Source organism: Pteropus alecto, unplaced genomic scaffold (assembly GCF_000325575.1).
Source record: "Pteropus alecto unplaced genomic scaffold, ASM32557v1 scaffold72, whole genome shotgun sequence".
In the NCBI taxonomy this organism is placed as follows: Eukaryota; Metazoa; Chordata; class Mammalia; order Chiroptera; family Pteropodidae; genus Pteropus; species Pteropus alecto.
Window position 1 is genome coordinate 17,858,033 of NW_006436811.1, and position 26,360 is coordinate 17,884,392.

Here is a 26,360-nt window from a genome sequence, read left to right on the forward strand (position 1 = left end):
GTTGTATCCCGCCCTCCACTGCTATCGGGTTGCTAGGGCTTTGGTGAGTGCTGGACTGCATTTGTGACTCCTGTCTCTATCCTTCCCCCACTCCTGCCTCCTCTACTAGCTTCAAAACACACATCTTCAGATGTCTCAATGCATATATCTCTCAGATGTGTTTCTGTGTTGAACGGGGATTTTTCGATGAATTATAGTTATTGAACTTGTTATAACTTTAAGGGGAGTAACCAAGAAGTGTCTCACGCCACCACGATGCTAACATTACCCTGTCCCTTTATATCAAATACATTTTCCTTATTATTAACAAAAAGACAAGGATGTCTGTTTTCAACAATTTTAATAATCATTATCCTGAGCAATAAGAATAAAGGATAATTGAAAGCTTAATTGAAAAGAAAAAATAGAAACTATCTCAATTTCAAGATAGCACGGTTAAGTAGAGAATTCTAAAAATCTACCAATTAACTATGTAAATGAAGAGTGTAGCAAAATCTCAGGATGCAATATCAGTAAACAAAAATAAAATGTGTTTCTATAAACTAACAGCAAATAATTGGAAATATTTTAAATTCCATTTTCTATAGGTCTAAAACCATAAAATATGTATGGGTGATTTAAATAAAATATCTACAAGACCTGTACTTTGAAAAGTACAAAGCAATCTTGAGAGAAATTAAGCAAAATTTAGATAAATGGAGAGATATGATGTGTCCATGGATTGAAAGATACAATCATTTTGAGTTATTAAATGTCACATTAATTAATTCAATACATAATGAATTATAATCACAGGAGACTTTTTCACTAGAAATTAACAAACATGTTTATAATTTTAGTAGAAATATGGAGGACTTAGAGGAGTAAAAACAATCCTGTAAACACAGTACTTATTTGGAGGACATACACTAACTGATTTTGACATTTATTTTAATAATATAAGAGTTAAAAAATGTGCTATTAGCCTAAGGATAAATATTAATGAAACAAAATGAAGAATTCAGAAATACATCCACACTTATATGTTGTTGATATGAGACAAAGACAAAAAAGAAAATCAATGGCAAAAAAGGATCTTTTCAACAAATGACACTGGAACTATGACAAACTTTTTCATTTCTTTTTTATCTGTGACATCCTCTAGATTCTTTCTGTGCCTTTCAGCCTTTTCTGTGTAAGGTCTTTTTCCTCATGGTTTTTGTCACATTCATTTAAATACTTAGAAATTCCATCATTTTTGATAACCACAAGTAACATAAAATCGAAATAAAACAACAAGCATAGTGTAATGGATAATAGCAATGGAATTATGTTAAAGAGTATGGCTGGGATGAAAGGGTCCAAAAGTGAGACTTATAAATATAATCATGGAGTGTTAGTGACAGGATAGCTTCAAACAAAAGTTCGAAAACAAAAATACATGTTTAATTGTTCTTGTTTCTATTGTCATTGCTCTTATTTTGTTTTTCTTTGGTAACTATGCCTTCTAAAATTGTAAATACAAAACATAACAGCAGTGTCTGATGTCGAGGTGCTGGTGAACACTAGCCAGTGGGCTCTATGAAATACATCCTGACAATAGCGCTTCTATTCATATACACCTTTATGTATTACAAGGCGAGCTCTGAACCAGCAAGCAGAAATAAAGAGACAAACAAGAATCTTTCCTATTTTCCAGGAAGTCATTCTGTAGATCTACATACAGAAAAATAAACCAACAATTTACATCTACTGGATGAGGGGAATGACATGATAGATTAGGACTCAGGATTTATGGCAGCTCAAACAAAGAACATCTAACTCATGTGAGGAGTGGAAGTTGATTGTAAAGAATACTATACTATGCTAAAAGGTCTGCAGTAAAAGTAAGGCTTCTAAGCACAAGTGCTCTTGAATTGATTCTTTAACCCATTTCTTGTTTAGAAAAAAAGTACAGCTCACTGCCAGTGTTAATTTAATTTTACATAAACATGCTCTTTGAGGCTGAAGCAAATCTGACTGGTTTTCAATGTGAAAATAAAATATACAAAACTGTTCTTGGAGTTTTATCTAAACAGAACTTGTCTCTAATCCTAATGTAACAGAAATGTATATGATGATCAGTATTTAAGAATTATTTTTTTCGTATGGTAAATTTCAAAGTACAGAACAACACAGAGTAGAACATCTGGGATTTGACATTTTCAGTGATTGAGAATTACTATATTTTATAAATGGCAATACCACTACTGAAAACAAAATGCTATGAATAGAATAATGTCATTTGTTTCAGAAGACTATCAATATACTAGAGTGATGTGAAAACAATAATAAAAGTGAGATATTTTGTGGCAAACTTTGGGGGTAAGGTTAGGGCTATAATATACAAGTTTTCTTGGGGTAAATGCTACAGCCACAAGCACCAATGCTGAGTATTCTCAGGGCAAAAAAGAAATGGATTAAGAAAAGTGGACTGAATTGTGTGCAGTGCCAGATGAGTACTAGAGTAATTGGAAGGATCACTTCATGAATTGTATAAATGTCTAACATTTTTAAACTTAATATAAAAGAAGTGGCCTGTGGTCAAATGTTAAAAGAATTAAGGAGTACCACTATTTTTCAGGTAGTAGACAAGCTAATATATGTGTACTGTATATTTGTTTTTTAACTCTTGCAGCAAATAAGTGAAGTATTTTCATTAAATGAAGTCTAGAGAAGTTAACTGATTTGCCCAAGATGAATTTATAGCAAAATAAAGATTTAAATTCAGTTTAAAAAAACACCAAAGGCTGGCTTCTTTCCATTAAACAGTGATTCTTAACTGTATGATTTTGTTCCCTGAAGTATATTAAGCTCTGTCTGTTGACATTTTTAGTTGTCACAACCAGGAGAGAGGTGCTACTAGCATATAGGGAATAGAGACCAGGAATGCTACTAAACATTCTGCAATATACAGTCCAGTCCCTGCAACAAAAATGATTCATCTCAAAGTGCCAGTAATGCTGAAGTTGAGAAACTCTGCATTATAGCATGGCAAGTAGAGATGACCAAAAGTGTTTTCTTCAGGCAGAAGGGATAGTATGTTCTAAAGAGATGCAGGAGAATATCAGTTTGAATAGCTACAGTCAAATGCCATGATAAACTGAAACGTATTCTAATACCAGTATTGTACTTGAGAAAAATGCCAAAATACATTATACTTTTTTAAAAAATTCTGTTACAAACCTAGAGGGTACATTCATATTGCTGTTATTGAATTGTTCTCCTCTCATTCTCTTCAAGAGAAAAAAATCAGAAATTATGAACACATACAGAGACACACATAAAAATAAATGTCGATATGATCAAGAACTGTATTTTGAACATAAGGTTGTATATAATTCTCCAAAATAGTATTAAATATGTTTTGTAAAAATTTTAAGCATACTTGGTCATGTTCAGAGCACAGTATGTCAAGTTCTGTTCATCTAATGCAAAATCCTACAAGAAATTCCATTTATAGAAAATGTTCTGGATTTCCACACCAGGTGGAATTTACAGAAGGAACATTGATCTGAGAAAAAGCTTACTAACTCATTTCAATGCTATGAGTACACACAGAGTAGAAGGGGAAAAAGGAGAAAAAAGAAACAAGGAAAATAAAGATGATAAAAAGCTCATTCCAAGTATTACAGGTTGAATCTACAAAGCTAGACAATGAATGATGTTTTATGGTACATAGATGGATCTGTAATAAGCTGTCAACTGCAGCACATTACCATGTAGGAAGCTAAGACAGTTTAGGGTTTGTGAGCAAAATGAAAGCAGGTAAATGTAAATATAATTAGCAATCATCATTTTCCAGAGGTAACTATTAGTGGTCCCATAAAGAATATTATATTTTTGATTCTTATGTGATAACAGTGGCTATTATGATATTATACAGTTGTCCGCATAATAGTTCTTCCTAGTTTTTCTCTTAATAATATTCTTTCTGCCTGGCTTAAAGCAAAAGTATGAAATCACAAAGTCTCCAATACTTTAAGAGATCTTAAATTTAAAATGGGCTAATTACTCAATTGTCCAGTTAATTAAATTATTTTCTTTTTTTTTTTCCTCTTCTTCTCCTTTCTCATTCTCACTCAGAACCTAAAAATGCTATTGGTGACAAAAACTAGTTGTTGGAAATTGAGATATTCTCCATTAACAATTTCATTTACTGTAATGGTGATAGATACATTTATACCTCAGAAATATATCTTTTATTTCCATTCAAGATTTTAACTGGTCCATTTAAAAATAATGTAAATTCTTAATGGTAAGTTGATTTTCATTCAGACTGGGAAGAGTTAATCCTTCTAAAGAATTTTTGAGTGACAAAAATTATGTCTATATGCTCTACATTTTTTTCCCATTGTGAATATTTGCCTTAGGTAATTTTTCTATATCATGCATGTAAGTTAAACATTTTCCCGTTAATTTTGCATCTTTATTTATTTAAAGATCTCAGTGAACTCTGACTAACAGACACAAAAATGTCAGATTATTAGTTTTTAGAATGCTTTGTTTCTTATGCATATAACAATAATAATTATTATATAGAACACTTACAAGTTTCTTATTTTAACAAAGATCTCATGATGATACTATGTGCCAATTTAAAAAAAATACAAAATCCTCTAAAATATTAAACAAAAAATTCTGAAAATATAAACTAGTCATAAAAATGTGTGTGTTTAAACTTAATATTATAATAAAATATAACTTCAGGACTAAATAGAGTGATAAGGAATGTTATAATAAAATTTCCACTGTTAGTGGACATATGAGGCAAAGAATAATATTTAAAATATTTACTTCGGACACTAAAAGGATGAGGTTTTTAACACTTGTGAAAACACATCACACCTGGGAAAAGAAGCTGGAAATAAACAAAGAAACTTCTATTTATTAGGAAAGGGCAGACCACTTTCTGAGCCCAGAATTACACCTGGGGGGCGGGGGCCATAAGAGCACTGAGAAGGCTATTCGCCAAATATACAGGGATAAGTGTAAACCTATGAGGCTTAATCAGAGAAGAAACTCTAACATTCATCACTGTGGAAATAGCTGTGAGTGATACAAAAGGGCAGTGAGAAAAGCTCACTGTAAAGAGAAGGCCTAACACAAACAAGAGAACAGCCAGTAAGAAAAATATTTTTGCAAACTAGCTCTACCCTAAACACAAGGTCCTGCTAGAGAAATTTGAAGCCTCTTGCTCACTGAGGATAAAGATAGTAAAAACAAATGCTATCAAGTTTAAAAATATAAAATGATATATCTGTGATCCTTTTTGTAGCAATCAGATCAATTCCTAGAAATGCATCGTATTTACTTTTCTTTTTGCTAGCCACATCTCAAACTATCTTAACTTCCTATACGGTAACATGCTGCAGTTCACAACCTATTATGTATCAGTCTGGGTGCCATGAGAAGCTCACTCACATGCTGACCGGTTTGATTCAATCTTAATCAGGAGAGCTCTTGACTGCCTTCATTTTCCTTCTTTTTTTCCTCATCTCCTTAATGTGAATTGGTAGCACTGGAATGGGATTGGTCTTCTTTGATAATTCACTGCTCCTGTAAATTCCACCTGGGGTGGAATTCCAGGACATTTATATATACATATATAATTACTAAGAGAATTTTTCATTCATTGTGAATGGAGTTTTTCAAAATTAAAAACTTTTTTAAAAGACACTAAGTTAATGAAAGAAAAGTAAAAAACTGGGAGAATATATTTGAAAATAACCTATTAACAAAAGTCTTGTATCTATATTGACTTTTTATTTTGTTTTTATTTTTCTAAGTTTTTAGGTGGAAGTTTAGGTTATTAATTTGAGATTTTTCTTTATGCATGTTATAAATTTCTCTCTCAGTACTGCACTGGCTGTGTCTCACAGATTTTGGAATGTTGTATGCTATTTTCTTTCGGTTCAATCTATTTTTTTAATTTATTTTGAAACTTTTTCTTTTTCTCCTAGGTTATAAATGTATTGTTTTGTTTCCAAGTATTTGAAGATTTTCCTATTATCTTTCTATTTATGTCTAGTTTGATTCTATTGTAGTTGGAGAATACATTCAGTATGCTTTCCGTTCTTGTAAATTTGTGCAGATTTTATTTATGGCTCATTATTTGGTTTATCGTTGTGAATGTTCCTTGAACAGTGAAAAAAATGTGTATTCTGCTCTTATTGAGTGAACTAGTCTATAATGTCAATCAAAGCTTGTTGGTTCATATTGGTGTTTTTTTCCTACATCATTTCTGGGTTTTTTTGGTAGTTGTTCTATCAGTTGTTGAGGGACAGGAGTTGAAGTCTTCAACCATAATTGTGTATTTGTCTATTTCTCTTTTGTTCTATGATTTTACTTTCACATATTTAGCAATTCTGTTTTTTGGTACGTGTACATTTAGAATTGCTATCCTCATTTTTCTTTTTAATTTAAAAGTATGCTTTACAAGGTCAGGAACTGTGCTTGCATTATTTGTATCTGTATTCTCAATGCTGAACACAATGCCTGGTGCCCAATAAATATCCATTGATTAAATTAACATTTATTTCCAATAATATAAAGATATATACATAGTTTGCTTTACATATTTTATTTTACACTCTATAAACTTTCAAAAATAAAAATGAATAAAAAACATGACATTTATGGATATGAAAAATAGTTTGTTGATTTTGCTTGTATGTACAAGTAACAGGATCATTTAGTCACACAAAAATTCTGCCAAAAAGTTCATAATTAATATGGAAGCCATTGCAACATTCACCTATGGACTTATATAACAACATATAATATCACTTATTTCCCAGAGTACTAAATGAATCACAATCTATTAGAGAATCGTAATATTAAGCTAATAGCCAAGTGGATAATAGAATTTATTTTATCTAGTATTGAATTTATCCTATCTCTCTGATGTGCTGAGAAAAAAATAATCTACTATAAACTTATTTTTTTTTTACCCATAGTCGTGTTAATGCTTCATTGTAAACACATTTATAAACTATGTAATAGTAACAATAACAATGAACTAAAGACAAAAAAAGATGAAGAGGAGAAGCAGTTGTACAAGTGACAAAGAAGAGAGGATGCATTTCTAAATGTCTATCTTCCTAACTTAGAGCCCACAAAATAGTTTTATTTAATATTTGTTGTATTCACCTGACGTCACAAAAGTTAAGAAGGGAAGATGCAGTAAGTGCAGTATAAGAAAGAACCCTGACAAGGTAGATGTCAGGGAATGAAAAATTAAAATAGTTATGAGTGAAAGAATAAAAAATATAACATCAGTGGAGGAATATATTATGTAATTTATTCTCTAAATTATAAATCCCTCAAAGAAATTATTATGTTATATTATTACATTATTCCTAGGTTACCTTAACACCATGAATTCATATTCTATTATAAGAATAATTTGGTCAAAGTCTTTAAGCAACAGGAATGTTTCTATATAATTTTTAATTATATGAAATAGTTATAGGAGAGTAGCTTTATTCCTTTATTGATATATAGAGGGACATCATTTATCAGTCATCACATATTTATACGATTTTGATATCAATTATTGCAAAACACTTCAAACACTGTTTACACGTTTTCCTACAGAGTTTATTTTGAATAAGTGAAATTAGTGTTTTTAATCTACATTAGCTAAGAGATTTCTAGATTTGAATATTATCTTCATCTTTCCTGTCTTATAAGGATGAATCAATAAAAAAGCTTTTGTACGAGCACAAGTTGGAACAATTTCAGAAAAAGATTTTTTTTTTTTTCTTCCTATCATTACTACTAACACTATGATAGAAACTACTGGTGACAGTAGAAAAACCAAATTTTCAGCATTCCGGTGCTGGATCTGTGTGAGAGAAAAATGTATCAGCAAGATCCCTTCTCTGTCTCAACTCAAACAGTTAGACAGGTGCAACAGTTATCCCTTCTTATAAATAAAGATGCTAGCAGCCCCTAACTGTTAATGCAATTGTAAATTCATTCCTCTCCAAAATGTGTAGATTTCCTTGAATCCCTATGGAGCTGCCCAGCTTGACTTATGAAAGGCAATTGAAATGGTATTTGTTTAGAGTCTTCTGCTCAGTGCTAATAATTCACGCACCTGCAATTATAGTAGAATTCTACTACATGTACACACAGATATACACGTGTTTGTGTGCACGCACTGCACACAATGAACTTTTCTAAAAACTTGTTTAACTTAGATATTAGTTTAAGTATAATTACCAGTAGCCTTGAGATAATTTCATGAGGAAGTCTGTTTCATCTTAGAAATATACTTAACTAAGATATACCAGTAACAGGTCAGTTTGATCTAATTAACGGCTTTAAGGCTTTTTAAAGATAAAATATATTGTTCTTAAATCAAAAGAAAAAACTAGAAGATTATTTGTAATTAAAGATGACTTATGCACTTAATTCCCAGATCTGAAGTACTGAATATGTATGGATAAGTGTGGAGAAATATTATACAGAGTCTGAATAAAATAGAATTATGAACATTCATTGTATACAGTCATCTATATCATAGATACCAAGGGTGAAATCTAGTTTTATATGCAAATAGGTATGTTATAGAGTTTAATAATATAGTGTACCAGAAACCATTCATATATCATTTAAAAGTTCATAAGATTTAAAAAAGTTTTGAAATTTTATGCAAAAATTTGTTTTGAGGGAAATATATGTAATATTCTGAGTAGTATATTTATAATCTTAATCAGATTATTTGTGTCCATAAAGCCTCAATCTCAGTGTTGAAGAATCTAAGACTGAATCAAATATTTGGGATTCAGAAAGACCATAATAATGAAAAATTAAAGGGAAGGGATTGTGAATTAACAAGAAGAATTTAATCTATGAGAAACATTAGTACTCAAAAGAAAATATTTGTATAATGGAGTGTCACCCAGGACACCAACATGGCTCTTTTGCAATATAAGACGAAGAAAAAATATTAACAAAATTGACAAAACATTGATAGTCATAACAGTGACTTCTTTTGTTATAATATTTGACATTGCTAGTATTATAACATCATGTGATAAATGTATTTATAAACAAATTTGTGATTTATTCTGAAAAGAGACTTACTTAAATGGTTTTCCTAACTATAAGCATGACCATCCACCCACTACACAGTCCATTAAGTGTAAGAACTTGACTAACATTCTCCTAACGTACATATATGTGCTCATGACGCACACACACAAACGCACACTCATCTGCATTATGCACTTCAGCATTGCTGGCATTTAGCATGCAAGTGGTCCCATATTAGTCATTAAATTATGTTGAGTTAAATTGATACATTAAAGGAAAGTGTCAGCATGCTTAGTTCACAGACACACATTATTTTACCAAATCTAGACATATCATGATTCTTTGGGAATGTTGCCACAATTAAGTTACCCAAACTCCTGGTAAAATTTAGAATTAATGCTTACAATAATATTGGTGTTGATCACATCTTTAGAACACAAGCATGAGATACATCTGGTAATATCTTCCGATGCATATTCTATGATGAAAATCATGCTAAAGTATTTTATGAAACAGTAGTGCCTGTTTTTGACCATAAATTAAATGGATGAAACACACCTATGTTCTGTTTCTAAACAGAAGACACGAGGCTATACAGATTAAACATTAAATAAATGGTATTTGTTCTGTCAAATGGAGTTGAAATAAAATGTTAAAATAATTCCAGACGTGTTTTTCCTGCAGATGCTCCTTGACTTACCATGGGGTTACATCCTGATAAACTTATAATAAATTGAAAACATCATAAGTTTAAAATGCATTCAATGTACCCTGCACATCAAAGCTTAGCCTAGCCTACCTTAAACATGCTCAGAACCCCACTGTAAGTCAAGAAAGCACCTGTAATTGCCCTCCGCTACTCACCAGAACAGGAGAAACAGATGGGCATTTTGTTGACATGATGAGATGTGAAAACACAAAACACATTATCCAAAAATGCTGGCAACATAATACACTGTAGAATACTTGTTGTTTACCCTTGTGATCACATGGCTGAGTGGGAGCTGCAGCTGGCTGCTATTGTCCAGCACCACAAGAAACTATCGCTAACCTGGGAAAAGATTAAAATTCAAAATTCAAAGTAGTTTCTACTGTGTGCATATTGCTTATACACCATCATAAAATAGACCCATGGGAAGTATGAATCTCCTGAAAAGGAGACCCAAAGAACACTTATTCGGCCTCAGTACATGCTTTATACTAGAAAAGTTATTTGACATGCATCATCTTATCTAACTCTATCAGGCGATGCAGAATTTTTTCAGCAGTCTGGGTTCAGTTACAGAACTAGAGCCAATGCAAGAATTCTGGGAAGACAAACAACAGTTTACTAAAGGAATTATGTTCCACAGATATTAAAGTGCTCAGAATAAAAAAGGGAAAATGCTGCCAACGTCAGGGGAGCTGCAGCTGAAAAGACAGTATTAAATTTCAATGCCTCACTATAAAAAGGGAGCCATTTCCCAAAATCAAACCCAGAAAAGTCTGCAATTCTCCAGAATCACTGAAAAAAAATTCACACTATTTCAGGATTCTGCTGCAAAATATGTGAAAAACAAACACTCAGTGGAATTTCTCTGTGAATCTCACATCTGAAAGGAATTGCCTCTGCTCAAGTTACTCTCACACAAACCACTATAACTTCGTGATGGAGTATGGCTCCACCACCCAATTTCATGCCTTGGTGTGTTTAGATAGCATCCAGTTCGTGATGGGCATCTCTAAATGCCATAGTGTGTTGAGGGCTATGGGCAAGTATTCAGTCTCTGCCAGGGCCTAGCACCAAGCTTTAGCTGTTAATCACAAGGTAGACATCTGCAGAAGAAAACATGGCTTTGCTCCAAATTATCTATTTGCCACATACATTTAAAGCACTGTTGGATCTGCTGGGTCATACAGAGTGAGGGCAAAAGAGTTAACACAGAAGCCTAGAACTGTTACTAATTTACAATTTACATGGCAAATGAATCAGAGTCGTAAATCCAAATAAGGAATAGGTTTTCTGCTAAAATTAAGAGACCCATTAGTTACGTGTTTTTTCTGTGTGTGTGTGAATTTATAAATAAAGCATTCATCTTGAAGATAATATATCAACATGCCTCACACCACTGAACCCATAGAGTCCTCCAAGGCCTCTTAATAATCATATGATATATTTCTGAGCCTCTGGCACACGTTTATCTTCATGGAGCTCTATTCTATTTGCTAACAGCAACTCAGCAGGTTTAATCAGAAAGATTAAATATAGTGGACGAGCGCAATTATAGCGTAAATATAGTGGACTAGCGCAATTCCTCTGGGATAGACAGATGAAAAGTTGGTATAGCCCTGACATAAGACACAGAAGCTTTGATTCTGTCCCTGCTGGGTAAAGGCAAACTGCTTTTCAGAGTCTTTACTAATATATATATGAAGAAAAGAGCATTCTCAAGATCAACAGCAACATACTAAGTACTCAGAACTCTGTTTCTTTGCTTTGGAACATCACTTGCCAGTTGAGTCACCAATTGCTTTGTTTTATTTTTGAATTTTATAGAAAAAAAAAAACACATTTAAAAAAATTAATTCACTTGTTGATAGACATTTAGTTTGTTTCCAGTTTTGGTCTATTATGGATAAATCTATATGAACAATTATCTATAAGGACTTAGGGGAACATATGTTCTCACTTTTCTTGGATAAATATCTAGGAATAGAATCAATGGGTCATAAGATATATGATAGTTAAACTTTATAAGAAAACTTTGAGACTGTTTTCCAAAGGGGTTGTGCTATTTACACTCTAACCAGGAATGCTTATTTACTCTTATATATCTTATTTTGTGACATACTATTCCACTTACTATCCACTTGGGGTTTATTTTTTAACTCGAGGTGTGAGAGTTTTATTGTTCCTCCTACATTGAGGCATGCCTTTTCGTTTTCTTATTTCTTTTGAAAAACAGATATATTATTATTTATAGTAGGAAACTAGTGGTTGTACAACACAGCTAAAATAACCTGTAGAAAGTGTGAGGCAATATTGAGAGCAGGTCTGAGATAAGGTAAGTTAGTGCTAGTTACTAGACAAACAAAAATGTACATGCTCCGAAGTTTGCAGAACAAGTTTGCAGCCTTTGTGAAGACACTGCTTTTCCAGAAGAAAGAGCCAACGTGGAATTGACAGGCATTTTCTGGAACTATAGTTGTGAAGAGAATTAGCAAAGCAAACAGTAGAAATTAAGAGTCCAACAAAAATAAAAGAGAATTACTAAGTCGGAAGACCATTAGCTTCCTCTCTCCATGAAGTACATCATTCTGCCTATATAACTTCCGATATTACCCGTGGTCAAATAAAAAATAAGACGTTTCAAAATGAAAACAGGCAACATTAAAACAAAGCTATGAAATAAATAAAACAGAAAATAAAAATCTATCTATTTTATCTGGTTTAATTTCCTTGAGGTTGGGTTTCTTATTTCAAATCTATGTTCATATTGCATTTTAAAAAGTAGTATAAAATTTCTACCTAAAATATTGCTCCAATTCACTCTCCAAACAACATAGAAAACCACTAATATGAGAGAGGGGGAGGGTAGGGAGAGGGAGAGAAGGGAGAGAGCGAGAGGAAAGGGAGAGTTGTGGAAGGATATATACTGGAGGATGGCAAGGAATGTTTTCATGTGAATTTGTGTTTACAAGCCTGTGTGATTCAATATGAGGAGGAAGGGATGAGAAAAAGATGAAGAAAAGTCTGATAGTAGGAGTAATGATGATGAATGAGTGCTACCTTAACTTTTAGTGGAGAATAAGAAAGTTTCTGTCAGAGACAGAAAGGAGTGGAATGCAGAGATGGAGGGTAGAGGAGTCAGAGAGAGATTGGTAAACCAAAATGTAAAGGTTCAAGTGTGAGTGAATGAGTGTGTGAGAAAGAGGATGGGAATATGAGTATGTAATACTCACGCGAATGTCTATGTCTCTGTGACTATATGAAGAGTGTGAGGTATGAGGGTTCGTGTGAGTGACTGTGAGGTAGTGTTAGTGGCTGAGTTTGTAAATATCTGTAAGTTTGAGCATGAATGTGAGTGAGGGAGAATGACTGAGGGCGAAGACACATGGTTAGAGGTAAACAGGCAAGAGGTGATTTCCTAACTACTGTCTGCAGGGTTGAGGTGAAATTCTCTTTTGAATTATAGTTCTAATTTAGAAATCTGAAAAAATATTTTCCAGCTAGAAATTCAAGAAAGAATTCTCTGAAGTGTTCTGAGACACTCAAAAATGAGAAAGGAGGTAAACTAATATCTAATACAAAACATTATTTATGGACTGAAAGTAACTATTTTCAAGTTATCGTCCTGTTTTTCCAAAATCAAATTGATTAATTAAACAACTTTTCCTAAGCGCCTACTCAGATTTTTGTTCTGAGGTGACAATGATGATGAAGTAGGCTCACCTGATGCCTACCCTCATGGAGTATATATTCTACTGAGGAGAAAGAAATGAACAAAACATACAAATACGTTCTAATGATTTCTGAGAAAGTTAATGAAAGAGATTTTAATAATATGTAAGGAGTAAAAAAAAGGGAACTATATCTAAGAGTAACTAGGAAGGTTCTTTGAAGTGGTAATATACTGAGACCAAAAAAAAAAAAAAAACCCCCCAGGGTTTTCTTTTGTCTTTCAGTGATTGTTCCATACTGGCTTGCCTTCTGGAGTTTCTCAGAAAAAATAAAAAATAAAAAAATATATTCCTGCTATTCCTTACATTACAATATCAACCTTAAATATGAAAAGTCATCAAATCATCAGTTCTTATATTTTTTATTAAATTTATTGGGGTGACATTAGTTAGTAAAATTATATGGGTTTTAAGCATACAATTCTATAATACATCATCTGTATCCTGCATTATGTGTTCACCACCCGAAGTTAAATTCCTTTTGTCATCATATATTTGATACCTTTTACCCTTGTCTACCTCTCCCATATCCCCCTTCCCTCTGGTAACCACTAACATGTTGTCCGTGTCCATGAGCCTCTGTTTGTCTGCCTTGTTCATTTATTGCTTTCAGTTTTATATCGCACATGTGAGTAAAATGCTATAGTTCTCAACTTTTTCTTTCTGACTTCGCTTAACATGATAATCTCAAGATCTATCCATGTTATCACAAATGATAGTATTTCATCTTTTCTTATGGCTAAGTAATATTTCATTATATGTATGTACCACATCTTTATCCGATCATCTATTGAAGGACACTCTGTATTTTTCCGTGTCTTGGTCACTGTGAATAATGCCAATGAACACCGAGGTGCATACATCTTTACAGATAAATGCTTTTGATTTTGTGGGGTAAGTACCCAAAAGAGGGATCGCTGGGTCACATGGTAATTCTAGTCTTAGTGTTTTGAGAAACCTCCTTATTGTTTTCCATATTGGTTGTACCACTTTGCAGTTCCACCAGCAGTGTATGAGGGTTCTTTTTTCCCCCACAACTCCAACACTTGTTATTACTTGTCCTATTGATGATTGCCATTCATACAGGTGTAAGGTGCTATCTCAATGTGCTTTTGATTTGCATTTCTCTAATAGCTAATGAAATTGAGAATCTTTTCATATATCTGTTGGCCAATTGTATGTCTTCTTGGGAAAAATGTCTGTTCAGATCCTCTGCCCATTTTTTAATTGGATTTTTTTTAATCGTTTGGTTGTATAAGTTCTCTGTATATTTTGGATATTTGGCCTATATTGAAGGAGTTGTTTGCCAATATCTTCTCCCATTCTGATGGTTGCCTTTTTATCTTGTTGATGGTTTCTTTTGCTGTATAGAAGCTTTTTTAGTTTGATGTAGTCCCATCAGTTTATTTATGCTTTTACTTCCCTTGCCTTTGAGGTCAAATTCATAATTTTTTTCCTAAATCCAAGGTCCATGAGTTTTATACCTATGTTTTCTTCTATGCAATTTATTGTTTCAGATCTTTTATTGAAGTCTTTGATCCATTTTGAGTTAATTTTGGTGTATGTGACAGATAGCAGTATAGTTTCATTCTCTTGCATTTTACTTTCCAATTTTCCCAGCACCATTTACTGAAGAGAATTTTCTTTCTCTAGTGTATGTTTTTGGCTCTTTTGTCAAAAATTATTTGGCCCTATATACGGGAGTTTATTTCTGGACTCTTAATTCTGTTCCATTGGTCTGTTTTTCTGCCAAAATCATATTGTTCTGATTATTGTTGCCCTGTAGTATAATTTGAAGTCAGGCAGAGTAATACCTTCAGCCTCGTTCTTTTTCCTCAAGATTACTTTGGCTATTTGCAGTCTTTTGTGGTTCTGTACAAATCTGATGATTTTTCATTCTATTTCTTTAAAAAAAATGATTGGGATTTTGAAGGAGATTTCATTAAATCTGTATATTGCTTTGGCTAATAAGGTCATTTTAAGTATGTTTATTCTTCCACTTCATGAACACAGAATAACTTTCCATTTTTTTGTGTCTTCTTCAATTTCTTTTAACAATATCTGATAGCAGTGGCCCCTAACCTTTTGGCATCAGGGACTAGTGCTTCTATAAAAATTTAATGCCTGATGATCTGAGGTAGAGCTAAGGCGGTGATGCAAATACAGATAGATGAAGCTTTGCTCACTCATCTGCTGCTCACCTCCTGCAGTACGGCCAGGTTCCTAACAGGTCAGGGACTGGTACCAGTCCATGGCCGGGATTGGGGACTCCTATCTTATAGTTTTCAGTAAATTGGTCCTTCAGATGCTTTGTTAGGTTTATTCCTAAATATTTTATTATTTTTGTTGCAATTGCAAAGGGAATTATTTTCATTTTTTGAAAATTTATTGTTAATGTATAGGAACACTATGGATTTTTGTAAGTTAATTTTGTTTTTTGAAACTTTATTTGTTTATTGCTTCCAATAGTTTTTTAGTGAAGTCTTTACGGTTTTCTGTATAGAGAATCATGTCATCTGCAAAGAGTGACAAATTGACTTCTTCATTTCCTATTTGGATACCTTTTATTTCTTTCTCTTGCCTGATTTCTCTAGCTAGGACTTCCAACACTATATTGAATAACAGTGGTGATAGTGAACAGCCTTGTTTTGTTCCTGATCTTAGAGGGAAGGTTTTTAGTTTTTCACCATTAAGTATGATGTTAGCTGAGGGTTTGTCATATATAGACTTTATTATGTTAAAGTACTTTCTTTCTATACTCATTTTATTAAGTGTTTTAATTATAAATGGATATTGTATCTCGTCAAATGCTTTTTCTGCATCTATTGATATGGTCATATGATTTTAATTTATTTTGTTTATGTGGTGTATCACATTAATCAATTTGCATATGTTAAACCATCCTTGTGGCCCTGGAATGAAACCCACTTGGTCATGATGTATAATCTTTTTAATGTATTATTATGCTAGGTTTGCTAGTATTTTGTTGAGGATTTTTGCATCTGTGTTAATCAGAGTTATCTATCTATAGTTTTCACTTTTTATGTTATCTTTATCAGGTTTTGGTATCAGGATAATATTGGTCTCATAAAATGTGTTAAGAAGTGTTGCCTCTTCAATGTTTTGTAAAAATTTGAGAAGAGCAGGTATTATATTGTCTTTGAATGTTTGGTGGAATTCACTAGTAAAGCCATCTGGTCCTGGACTTTTACTTTTGGGAGATTTTTGCTGATTGTTGCAATTTCCTTACTATTTAGATTTTCCAGTTCTTTGTGATTCAGTCTAGGAAGGATGTATATTTCTAAAACTTTTATCCCAGTTCCCATATTTTAAAGCATCTCCCTTTTCTATGTATGTAGTAAATATCAGGATTGCCATTGGCTGGGACCTTGTTAAAAATGGAGACTCTCAGACCCTTTTCTAGACCTAAGGAATCAAGAAACTGCATTTTAATAAGATCACTCTGAGATTTATAAGTACCTTGAAGTTTAAAAAATACTGTTAGGATATATGTGAGAAATCATAATTTGTTTTCTGCTTCTAAGACAACTTAATACAATTAGAACAATAGTGTTCAATAGAAATATAATTTGACACCGGTAAATTTACATTTTCTAGCAGCCACATTAAAAAAAGTTGAAAGTAAAATTACTCTTAATATTGTATTAAATTTAACTCATTTAAAAAATATATATATATATAATCTAGATATCTATTCAATATAAAAATATTAATAAAATACTTTACATTTTTTAATACTACTAAAGACTTTGAACTCCAGCGTATATTTTATTGTTACAGAACATCTCAAATAGAATGTTATATTTTCATAGGAAGTAGTTGATCTGCATTATATACTGCTTCAACTTTTTAAATTTGTTATTTAGTGTTAAAGAAAATTAAATTAGTTCCTCAGTTTTACTAACAATATATCAAGTACTCAATGGTCACATGTGGCCGATGTCTACCATATTGGATAATGCAGCCCTAGAATATTTCTCTACAAGTCTGTTATAGCATGTCTGCTCAGTTGGTCCGCAAAATAAATGCTTTATTTTTTTTTAAGTTATAACCCAAAATGTGAGTTTATATATATATATATATTTGTTTGTTTATGGGAATTTTATTTTATTTTATGGGAATATTAGTTATATTTTAATTTATGGGAATGTGCCTTTCAAAATTATTTTTAAATCTTTCCAGTTTTCTGACAAACTGACAGAAACTGCATATAGACAAATTTTTCGGATATAGATATTTTAACTGTGTGAAATAACACAGTTTATAATTTGGTAAAATCATTATATTTTAGTAAAGTTCAGGCCATAAAACAATTTTTATGAGTTAACATGAGATTAATTTAAAAGAATAAAAGTGCTTATTATATAAGCCTGGGTACATATATACACAAAAGGTATGTATATTAATATGCACATTATTATATTAAACCTTTATGGTATATAAGTCTCCTCACTAGTGTTTCAAACACCCATTTTGATTATAATTCAATGATAGTAACTTTCCCTGAGTTTTCTTGTCACCATAAACTCCGTTAACTTTCTCTGTTAAATTTATAAATAAAGTAACTATTAATCAAGTAACTATTAATCCTCAGACAATCTGTATGAATCAATCGTGGTCTTCTGTCCTCATTTGCATTTTTATTCACCTATCACATTCAATATCAGTTATGATCTTATCTGGTAAGAAAATAAGCTGTCATCTAATAAGAGAGAGAACTTCAACTTCAAACATCCATAACGTTTAAGAACATCAACTTAAATGTGTAATTGTGTTCACCTCTATTATAATAGCTCTAAGAGAGGAAAATGTCTGTTTAGTTTATTATGCAAATATATTGTTTTAAAGAGTTTAAACATCCTTACTAGGGATAAAACTGCCAAAATTCTACTACCACTTTAAATATAAAAATAGCTAAGATAAAGAGATATAATTAAGAAACACATTAAGACAAAATTAGCTTTGTTTGTTTGTTCTGTTTGTTCAGTTTAGTACAAATATACCTTTTTGGTGTTCAGGATCATTTATTTCAATATTTTTAAGTATTTAGTCTAGTGGAAAGAAATACCATAGCTTGATTTATTCATTCTTATATATTATATGTGTACTTATATGTGTACTTTGGTCTCAAAAAAAAAAAAAGGGAATTTATATCATTCTAAAATTATATTTGCTGATTTTGGAAAGGGACTTAAGCATGGTGGTATATAAAAAGAAAAAAAAATGTAAAATTTTCTTTGTGGAACTTTTCCCGATAAGTTTGCAATACCATTTAAAAAAAAAAATAGAAAATAGTTTTTGAGGGTAAAAAAGTCAGTAAAAATTAACTTAGCTCAGTTTCCAGGAATTTAAGGTAAAATGCTTTTCTCCATTTTTCTCCCTAAGTAAAACTAAAAACTCTGGACATCGTGTATAAAATAAATATTAAGAAAAAAAGAAAAAAATTAAATTTGAAAGTGAGAGAACTTGAGTGAAAAGGTAGCTCAGAATCCAAGGAACGACACAGGCTGGTAACTTTCCTGGGTTTTCCTACTGCCTTATATTCATTGACTTGAAGCTGAAGAAGCCAGTGCCTAGAAATGTCAACAGGCACAGACAAAAGTAGCCCAGCCTTTTCAAAGGAACAGGAAAGGGGCAACCTAACAAGACAGAAACATTTTATACAAGTGCTCTACTCCAACTAAATACCATTAAAAAAAAACTGTGACTCCCACATCAGCCCCACAATCAAAGGCCAAGTGGGTAGACTAAACTTCTATCACAGCACAGAGCTCCATCCATGTCTGCAGCTGAATTCTGCTCCTTTTAAACATGTTAGCAACTTTACCAGGAACGATAATTTCTAGTGATACCTACCACCAATCAGGATTCTCTTTCTCTTTCACAAACATTAATTTTATTAAAGTTATAATACCATTTATTTACTCAAAGTAATTAGATGCGTAATAATCCCTTGATTTATTTTATCTATTTGAAGATGTATGTTTTTTAAATAAATATGAATATATTTGTCTTTAAGAATTGATACAGACATGAAATCTTTCCTAGAATTTGAAAAAGTTTAATTTAGCCATTCATTCATTCATTCAAAAATATTTTTGTGTGTCTGTTATGTGCCAGTCACTGTTCTAGGTTGTTGGACTTGAGCAAAATAGATTTTTTAACAATCTGCTTTTCTGACCCTGTAATTAAAAATTATAATAAATTTTATAGGGTAATAGAAGGTGATAAGAGCCATATGAAAAATAATAGAGCATTGTATGAGGCATAGGAGGTAATTTTAAACAGGATAGTCAAAGTAAATCTTATTGAGTATATGACATTTAAGCAAAAAATTTGCTTTATGCAAAAAATCTTGAAATATAGAAAAATTTTGAGTGAAATTTCTGATGTATGTTGAACCGTGGAATTGTAAAAGTTTTTTGCTCAGTATAGAAATGATAACTTGCCTTACACATATATATACAATATGTATTCTTTATATATACATATATATATATATATATGTACATGTGTACTACATATATTTATATATATTTAAACTTTCTGGATATAATACAAATATCATTGTGTGAGGAAAAAATTAGCAAATCACGAACAGAGTGATCATACTACGCAAGCAGAATTTTAATTCACCTAACTTGAACTGATGTTGAATATTTATCATATATTTTATGATGTAACTGTCAAATGGAAGCCAAAGCATCCAAAGCGAAGCCTTGGAATCTTAGATTTGTGTAGTAACTGATATGTTAGCTGATGTGAACCAGATTGAAAATTCTCCACTTTAAAAAAGTAATGTTATTCAGAGGATAGGGATGAGGGAGGAGGGGGTAGGTAGATGGGATGAAAGGGGTCAAATATAGGGCAGTAGGGGGAGGGTGAAGTGGGTAAAGGGGATCAAATATTTGGTAGCTGAAGGAAACTGGACTTTGGGTGGTAAATACACAATAAAATATACAGATGTCAAATTAAAATGTACACCTGAAAATTATATAATTGTATTAACCAAAGTTACCCAATAAACTTAATTTTTTTAAAAGTAATATTTAAAGTACCTAAAGAATTTAAAAAAAAATATGTCATGGTTGAAAACCTTTTTCTGTTTAACTAAATAAGTTATTTTGCAAAATATTAATATATTCAAAATTTATAGAGGTAATATAATTAAAAGGCTGGTTAACAACTTAGAGAAAATATTTCATGCTGGATTTGGAAATATACTCTCACAAATGTTAAAGAATATTTCAACAGATTTTAAGCTTAAAAAAAGAAAAATATAATGTTTTTAATGGAAAGTTTTTTAGACTAATTAACTTGCAGCAATTTGTTTCAGGCTGAATTGGAGATGGCATATGAATTAATTTTTAAATGCATTTGTGATAGAAAAATTGCTAGAATATATATTATCTATATAACACACTCATCAATGAAACACTGTATAGTCAAAGAAGATAGTAAAACATACTAAGGTGTGATTAAAAATTAAAAAACAAAAAAAAGGAGAAATGAGCCACTCGTATATCATTAAGCCCATAGCTTAACTAAATTTTCAAAGCAATTCTGTTTTTGGTTCAAGGCCTTAGGTATGCTGTATCAAGCTGTTAACAGCCAAATTAGAGAGCTATGCATTTCATATTATATCACACAGCAAAAGAAATATCCGTGGTCTCATCTCCGATCTATCAGCATTTAGCCATTACAAACCCTGGTGATCTCATTCGTTCAAATATAACATTTCTTTGAAAATCTCCCAAATTTTATCATCAATCTGACATTTCCTTTGATTTTTAGAATCTACCAACTGCTGGGCACTTCTACTTTGCTTTCCTGCAATCTTCTCAAATGGAATTTATTTAAAAAACATCCACGTATATATTACTTCTTATCTGCAAGACCCAAACTACTAACCCCTCAAATTATGTCTTATTTTAATTGCCACCCACCCTTCTTTATTTTTTGCTACAGCATGTGAAAGATAACATTTTTATCTACTTTGAATTTCTGATTATGAAAAGAAGCTGTAAACAGTTTCCTTATACGTAGCTTTTCCTCAATCTAAATAATTCACTGTTCTGAAGAATGATCAACCTTTATAAATTTCCACAGCATGATTTTCTGACTATTGCCTTTTAGTTTGCCTTCACCAAACTCCTTGCATCTGCTAAGATTTCTGTGTTCTCTTTTTCCCTATTATACAAATAATCTTATTTAAGATTCATTTTAAATTAAACTTTTTTTTATTATATCTTTTACTGACTACCAAATGTGAAAGAGATTTCTCTTTATCCAGAATGATACAGAATGAAAAATAGGTAGTTCATTTTATTTGCACTGTTTACAACATTGAAATTGGCAAGATTTAAACAGAACATATGGAAGGAAGACTGCTTATCACACTGTTCAATCTAGTCTCTGTCATAGAAGATGAAAAATCAGGTAGATTTTGTGTCTCTCTGAATTTTAAAAGAACGTGAACATCCAACTACAGAGCGAATTAGACCTAGGTATATGGACTCCTGGAGAGACTGAAAGATGGCCAAGAGTTAAACCAATAATCCTCAAATAATTATTTTCATGAGAGCAGGTAAAAATAGTTTTCTATTAATAATATTAATTTGTTCCTTTTATGTCTAAATGAGTCATTATAAGTGGATTTATTATGTGATTTTTCTGAGACAGGCATTTTGTTGGAGAAAAGTCATATTAAGCAATTTTAACATTTATATAATAAATTTAAATCAATTATTACAGGTGAATATCATACTAATTTATAATATTCAGATTCAGAAATTGTAATTGTTTTTGAGTTGTGATGATAGAATTTAAAAAAAAATCAATAGACTATATATTTTAGTCTTGCAGTTTAAAGCTTATAAAAAAATTGAGCAGTAAGTACAGAAAGTTCTCATATATCATCTCTGCCCTGACCACCACACCAACAGTTTTTCCTGTTATTAACACATTGCATTATTAGTATGGTATCAATTACTGGCTTTGACAAAGGAATAATGTCATATATCAACCTTTACAGTATCATACAGAATTCTTTCTCTGTCTTAAAAATCTCCTGTGCTCCATTTTTTATTCCCTCCCTCCCTTCCCATGAACTCTTGGCCACCACTGTTATTTTTAGTATCTCTTTATTTTTGCCTTTTCCAGTATGTCTATGGCTAGAATCATACAATATGTAGACTTTTCAGTCTGGCTTCCTTAGTTTACAATCTGTACATTTAAGGTTCTCCCATGTCTTTGCCTGCTTTTATAACTCATTTCTCTTATGGTTTGATAGTATGCCATTGTGTGGATGTGCCACGATTTAACCATTCACCTATTGAAAAACACTTAGTTGGTTTCAGTTTTTGACAATTATGAATAATGGTGTTGTAAATATTCTTGTGAAAATTTTGGAGTGGACAGACGTTTTCATCTCATTTGAATAAATATCTTGAGCGTGATTGATGAATTCTATTGTATGACAATGTTTAGCTTTATCTTTGTAAGAAACTGCCAAACCATCTAACAAAGCAACTGTAGTATTTTGCATTCTCACCAGCAACGAATGAGAGTTTCTATTGTTTCATATCCTTACCAGCATTTGGTGTTATCTGTGTTTTGGATTTTAGCTAGTCTAATAGGCATGTAGTGGTATCTTGTTTTAATTTGACGTTCCCTAATGACAGGTGTTGAGTACTTTTTAATATGCTATTTGCCATCTATATTTCTTCTTTGGTAAGATTTTTTGGTCAGATCTCTTTTCGGCTGAGCTTTTTGTTTTGTTTTCTTGTTGAGTTTTAAGAATTCTTTGTTTATTTTGTTATGGAAAATATATTTGTTTTTATTTATTCTCATTTCTTGACAGTTCATTTTATATAATCTGTTTATAAGACTTTTCTATTTGTTTAAATGTCTTGTTATATTAATGTTTGCACAATTTGTTGTATCTTTCAAGGAAAAAATTAAATATTAATTTGCTATAGGCAATGTCGATTAGTACTTAAATTTGATATTTTGGAAATGCAATACCAACTAAGAAAACAAAAATGCAGAAAAGACTCTCTGCAAGAACATTTTCTGCTGTATCAGTTTCCATTTGGTAATAGCATTTAAGACATGTATTTAATCTCCTGAACTATAGTGTAAGCAGCCTAAGAGTAGAAATGCAAAAGGAGTCACCTTTTTTTTTTTTTTTTACAAACTTTGTACATAGGACAATAAATCAGACCTACCCTTGTATTCAATGTAGAGTAATTTACTTACTTAAAAGGTTGTCCATTGTTATTTTTACATCTACATTATTTAACATTTCTTCAGAGTAGGAGCACTTTTATCTCCTTGTCCCTTTCATTCATTTTGTGTCATATATTGTAGCCTAAAGTTATATGAATATGCTCATTTACATGAGTTTTGTATCATTATACTAGAAAATTCATAGTGATTTGACAGAAGTTTATATCTATTGAATTTAATAATGCAGTTTAAATGAGGATTATGGTCTGTATATCATTGTTTTTTATTATATTTTTCTAGAAATTTGTTTTGATATATTTTTCAACTAGATAATGAATTTGGAAAACAAATTTAAAAACATGTTATTTTACCAACATAATCTGAAGAGCACTGTTCTAGACTTCTTTGGTTGAGAACACTTGTCTGGGTCTCATACATGGTTACCCAATCCACAAATATTTCTAACTCTTTTTATCTGACATACAGTTCCATCTTCTATACATTTTCATATGAAAATCATGACACTAAGCTAAGAAAATATTTGTATTTGTTTCTTGGCAACAAATATTAAAGAAAGTTATACATATTTCAGCTATACATATTCATGAAAAGCTAGAAAAATAAATGAGCATGGTTCTTACATCATTTCATCTTTATTTGAAAACTATTTATTATGGGAGATGTTAGAAAGCATATATGATGTTTGTACAGTACAGAGTTGCAGTACTAGCCAAGAAGAATTAAAGTATAATGAACAATAGCAACAATACAATGTTGGCCTGTGATACACATCAATCCACTTTTATTTACTTGATAATCTCTCTCCAGCTATAACAGTCATCCTTGACACACAGATCTGCCTCTGAATCACACTCACTGTGTAAACTTACACTTTTTGAACCCTGATTCATTGGTAATATTTATAAGGCTACCTTTTTGTTTGTTTGTTTTTTAATAAGGCCACAATGAATCCCTGGAACTCTCCAAATTTTTTGCTCATGTAGTCTATTTGGCATGTATGTATGCATGTAACATGAAACGCTGCCATGATAATGCAGGCTCTCAGCAATTAGCACCCCTGGATGACTCCTTTGGACTTGTGAACTAGGTCTATGTCAAGTCTATGTCCTAATGTCCAAGATTTTTAGCTGTTATTCAAAGAATACTGTGTTTTAATGAAGGAATCTCTGTACCCTTTTTTTGCGTTTTAAGAACATACTCATTGGTTAAAGCTGTGGCTTCCTAATTAAACTAAAATCAAATGCATTATTAAATGTTATTTTATTTATTACTATGTTAACATATTCAAAATTTAGGGTATTTCTTACACTAGTCAGGCATCCATGAACTTTTGATTCATGATCCACATTGAGATCATTCTTGCTATTTTTTCCAAAAGAAATAAAAAATCAAAAAAACATTCCAAAAAAAGTCAATAGCTTTTCTCTCTTAAAACACTTTGTACTACTAAATACTTTAAATACTAAATAGTATCTTTCTTGTTTATTTCTCCATCTTCACGAGCCTAAAAAGAGGTTCTAGATCTTAGTAAAGAAGTTTCAATGCATGTTTATAAATCCATTGTTTATACAGCTCAGATGAAATCTTGACAGTAACTTCTATCAATTTGCTCATGTTCATATAAAATGACTATAAAAACACTCTATACACTTCTAAAGACTGACATTAACAAACTTTTTCCTACGAAATGCTAAGTATTAAAATTCATTGTATTGACAAAGAAAAGATTTATTTTCTTGATAGAATAACTGTTTTTAGAAATCTTGACAACTAATAAAATTTTCCCAAAGAAGAACCTACTCAGCTTTTAACTGGTTAGAGTGAATCAATCACATAGAAATGCTATGGAAAAATGATTTCATAGTAAAAAAAGAATCCTGCCATGGGCATTTATACCAGCTGCTCTGTATATAATCCACAGATGCTATTTTTCTTATCTCTGCATATACATTTGAAAACCTTTATTCGACAATGAAAAACACATTTAAAACTTCTGATTAAGAGGGAAAATATAATTTTTAAAATTGTAACTTTCCCTATCTAAAGATAAAAAAGACATATGTGTGCATTAGCCACAAATTCACAGAATCTAGTAAGAGAGACATAAAAAATGTAATTAAAATAATATGTGTTAAGTGTAAATATATCCATCATTTTATGATCCCCTACAGTTTCTGTGGATCAGGAATTCAAGAAGGATTTAGTAGGGCCATTCTAGCTCAGAGTCTCTTATGAGATTGCAGACAGCCAGCCATTGGAGCTGAAACAGTTCAAGGCGGGCCATCACCTCTTTCTCAATTAGTGTAGCCTCAGAGATTTCCATCTGCTCTCTCTACTTGGGCTAGTTTTGACTTTCTCATCTCATGGTGGCTTCAGAGCAGTAGACTTACATTCCAGTTCATTGTTTTGAATAAAAATGTTCAGTGATGAAGGTGAGTATGGAACCTCTTTTTCTAGCTGAACCTTGTACGTATGTATATATATGTGTGTTTGTATGTGTGTAAACATATGTATGTATCTGTGTATACACACAGACACATCAGAGAGAAAGAGTAGATTGAGCATCACATATGTAATCAAATTCA